The 4,777-nt window shown below is 39.6% G+C and overlaps 1 long non-coding RNA gene across 1 annotated transcript; it reads right to left on the bottom strand.

The window, feature by feature from the left end:
- Positions 1-1,829: 1,829 nt before the first annotated feature.
- Positions 1,830-3,343, bottom strand: LOC107483430 (uncharacterized). The gene is made up of 3 exons (XR_001590867.3): positions 3,097-3,343; positions 2,835-2,910; positions 1,830-2,095 (listed from the first exon to the last, which is right to left on the bottom strand). It is a non-coding gene; the product is annotated as an uncharacterized LOC107483430 (long non-coding RNA).
- Positions 3,344-4,777: the final 1,434 nt, after the last annotated feature.

Raw genomic sequence — 4,777 nt, 5'->3', positions numbered from 1 at the left:
CCAACAGAATCTTCGTGGTATAAGCTAGATAGATGGCGGCATTTATGAGGATCCGGAAAGTCTTACCTTGTCTGTGGTATTCCGAGTAGGATTCCGGTAATGAATGACTGTGACGTGCTTCAGACTCGCAAGTGCTGGGCGTTAGTGACAGACGCAAAAGAATCAAGGGATTCTATTCCAGTAGGAGCGGGAACCAACCAGTGATTAGCCGTGCTGTGACAGAGCGCGTGAGTGTAGTTTTCACTGCGAGGATGGGATGTAGCCATCAGCCATGGGTGATGCCTCCAGACGATTAGCCATGCGAGTGACAGCCGCAGAGGATCATTTTCCCGAGAGGATTGAAAGTAGCCACCGCTGATGGTGAACCCCTATACACAGCTTGCCATGGAAAGGAGTAAGAAGGATTGAGTTGAAGAAGTGGGAAAGCAGGCGTCCTTGAGCCATACAGTATCTCCATTCGCTTATCTGAAATTCCCACCAATGAATCTGCATAAGTATTTTATCCCTTTTATTATTTATTTTCTTATTTCTATTTTCGAAACCATAAATCAATTTAATCTGCCTAACTGAGATTTACAAGGTGACCATAGCTTGCTTCATACCAACAATCTCTGTGGGATCGACCCTTACTCACGTAAGGTTTATTACTTGGACGACCCAGTACACTTGCTGGTTAGTTGAACAGAGTTGTGTCCACTCGTGCCAGTTTCAAATTCCATAAAAGTACAATTTAAAGAATAGTGATCACAATTTCGTCCACCAGTTACACATGTTTCCCAACTCGCTGATTCTTCCACGAATCAGACTCAGAATCACAAGCAAAACCATCACCAGTTGTGCTGCCTCAGCAACTCTATATCAATACATCAAACCCTCGCCTGGAGCTAGTGAAATCACATCACTGCGTCTACCCAGGGGGCTCAAATTATCTCATTCAAAAACCATCATCATCATGCAATCGCATCATCAATTCATCTCATCAAGAACAACCCCCAACATCCACCGACACCAACATGAGGGATCTCTCATGGTACAAACACAAGCAATACAGACAAGTAATACACAAATAAGGTACAAGTAGAACAAGTAGCACGTAATCAGGTAACATAGCATATATGATATAGAAATCCAAAACAAATAGGCAAACCCAAAAAATTCAAACATATGCAAATGATGTATGCGTACCCTATGGCTGATGATATCATCTGTCGGTTATATAGCCAACCCGACATGTCCTGGTAGCTAACCATTGGACAGAAACACCCCTTGCGGAGCAAGTAGGTTTGATCTATAACCCTCTTGCTACTACCCGCTCAACCCAGAGCCAGTGGAACAACCACTACTACGGCTACTACCCAGGCGGGTGTTTAAAAGCTCAACTTGGAGCGAGTGGATTCACCACTACTGCCGCTACTACCCAGGCATCACGATCTCTGACCTGGAGCAAGTGGGACGAACCACAACCCTTGCTACTGCCCAGGTATCTTAAGCATTAATCCGGAGCAAGCGGGACGAACCACAACCCTTGCTACTGCCCAGGTATCTCAAACATATATTCATTCAATCTCAATTCATATTATCAAACCTCATTGTTATCCAATGTCATGACCCAAATCAAGCCATGACTGGCGCTCAAGGGATAAGTCCCTCAGCAAGCCAACGACCAAATTTTCAGAAAAACGGACAGAATCTCTTCTGTTTCTAGGACCTTACCAATATAAATATTAACTCCCTGTATTAATAATAAACCTCCATTTCCAAAGACAACAACAACAACGTACTCTAAATTATATCCACAACCAAATATATCCAAAATACGCATCATATATATGTCAAGTTGATAACTAGAGTATATAGTTAAAACCATAAGTCTTACATAACCAAATCATAATCACTACCTAAACAGTTCAAGATTTAAAATAACATAACCCACACGAGGATCCTGTCTGTGACACATGGAGCATTGACATAATCTAGATTTTGAGCGAATGTTCCATTACATAATTACTTAGCCCTTGGAAAGAAGAAGGGCTCACCAAAATGACTAAGATCTACTGAGGGGCTGGTGGAATGGAACCTGGAATGACTCCTGTATCTGAAAAATATGGGAATATAATAGGGTGAGTTTTGCAACTCAGTGAGCAAACATTACATCTATAACCCACACGAGACAATACAGAGTTTACCTTGAAAATTATATTTCTTTTCAGAGATGGGCAATTCATATTAATTAATTATACAAACAATAGATAAATAGTTAAGCAGATGAACTGAAATGGGAGTTCTCATTCCAGAAGTCAAATCAAATCAAATATTACACATCTAGGGCGGCTCCACCTCTAAGGGTAGCCCTTTCCTCTAGTGTGCCCGTACGGTATAACAGATCCAACGTGTGGCCTACACGTTAGGCTAACAACGCCCCTGCTAGCTGAGGTCTGAGCCAGATGCATCTAGGTTAACGTCATAACCGCCGTTAACTACGGTTTTCTAGTCAGAGTCTCCCAAACCAATCCAAACCAAATCACTTATAAAAATCTCTAGTGCTTATAACATACTACTAAATTCCATAACAAATCAATATATATAGGATTGTATACTAAAATTTAATTAAGATTTAAATAAGGTCAAATAAGAAAATATTTATACTTTACAAAATATATAAATATCGTCTCGTGTGTATTTTTATAAAATTGTAAGTTTCACAAATCAATATTTATTTTCAAAAATTCAGAAATCACAATAATAAAATATTTTCAAATTCCAAAATTAACTAGTCAACATAGATATTGATAATAATATATTTAAAAATAATTATAGATATAATATCCACTCACAACTTATTCCAAAGAACCGAAAGCAACTCTGAGCGCGTCAACGAGCTACCAAATGATGTCCAATAATTCTACAACTCTAGAAATATGACAATAATGATATTTGTGAGCTACTAATATTGTCAATTAACATAATCTTACACACCTTGACAAAAGCCCCAAATTTTCTAACCCCCTAATAACCCTAATTCGGATTTATATATACCCATAAATATAGAGATGACAAAAATTGAAGATATGGCTAATTATTGAGTCAAAGAGTTACCTTGAAGCCTCAATAATAACTGGGATTCAAAGTTGAATGCTTCCTTCACTTATTAAGTTGAAATTTTCTGATTTGGAGATTTTGAGAAAATGAGATTTGAATAAATGGAGATAGAATAGAGAAGAAAAGGAAGAAAGATGATGAAGGTGAATTTGATGATATTGAGTGGTTGGTTGCAAGGAGAAGAGATGAAGAAATCTAGTTGGTAAGAGAAGAGAAATGAGGGTTTTACATTTTGATTTTTTTGAAAGAGAATGAAAGGGAATGAGAACAGAGGGGGATGGGGAGTGTTGAAGAAGATGAGAAGAGAGAAAGAAAATTTTAAGTGGGGGCATGTGCCCCCCACATGTTCTCAACCTCTCTTTCTTTTCTTTTTTTTTCTCACACTCTCGGTTATTACATCCAATCTCAAACATTAACCTGGAGCAAGTGGGACGAACCCCAACCCTTACTACTACCCAGCTATCAGAGTTACATTCATTCAAAACTCCAAAATTAACTCATTTATCATAAACATCCTTTTCCGTCTCATACCCGGAGCAAGTGGACAACGCCACTGCCTACTACCTGGGGTTACACATCACATTTCAACATTTAACATTATTATCCATTTAACACATTCATTCATTAATCATATATGCATTTATACTCAGCTATAATCAATAATGACTTTGCCATAACCCGGCAATAACTCAGCCATCCGGCTCATGGTTCAATCAAGAACTAGCAATTTATCAATAAATATAGCCCTTTGGCTCATGGCATACACGGTACTTCCACCGTCATCCTCCATATCTCATATAATCATCGTTAATCACCATTGATCATAACTTTTTCCCTTGCTTCACTCGCAAGTTACCACATCCTCTAGCTCATTTCTCATTGCTAGGCATATCATAATGATTTAATACATAAGGGGTGAGATCAGAGGCTTAGAAGTATGAGATTTAGTTTTTAAAACTCAAAAATTAACTTTGGGATGAAAACAGGCCCACGCGTACGCGTACTCCACGCGCACGCGTGGATGGCCACAAAACTCATCGACGCGTATGCGTCATGCACGCTAACGCGTGGATTGAAAAATACCCAAGCGACGCTTACGCGTCCACCACGCGAATGCGTGGGTGCTCTCGTGCCCCAGGCACAAAAGAGGCACAGTTCAGGCACAACCCTTTGGAAAATGGCTGGGCATTGGGTGCATCACATCGGCGCGCCTGCGCACACCATGTGCACGCGTGGATGGCGTTTTCTGAAAGAACGGCGCGTACGCACCAAGTGCGCCTACGCACGAGGGGCCATTCTGCTAAAAATTTTCTAAGTTAAAAGCTGAAGAATTCACAGATTCAACCCCTAATCTTCCAACGGACATAACTTCCTCATTTTAAATTGTTTTTCACCCGTTCTTCGAACGGCATGGACATCCTAGATCCAATTTCATTTCTAAACAGATTTGGCACAAAACAGAGATCCGTAGTCCAAGTTATGTCCCATCAAAGTATGCCTAAAAACCATGTTTTTCATACAAAATCACAAAGTGCCATTTTCAAAACAAGCCATTTTCAACTCTTTTCAAAATTAACCAAAACATGCCAATTTCAACCCTTTTTGAAACCAATCAAAATATACCAAAATCAACATCAAGCCTCCTCAACTCATACATTAACACTTTACCACGATTCAC

This window comes from Arachis duranensis, chromosome 4 (assembly GCF_000817695.3).
Source record: "Arachis duranensis cultivar V14167 chromosome 4, aradu.V14167.gnm2.J7QH, whole genome shotgun sequence".
NCBI classification, from domain to species: Eukaryota; Viridiplantae; Streptophyta; class Magnoliopsida; order Fabales; family Fabaceae; genus Arachis; species Arachis duranensis.
Note: the sequence above shows the minus strand (reverse complement) of the source record. Positions and strands in the feature narration are given on the sequence as shown.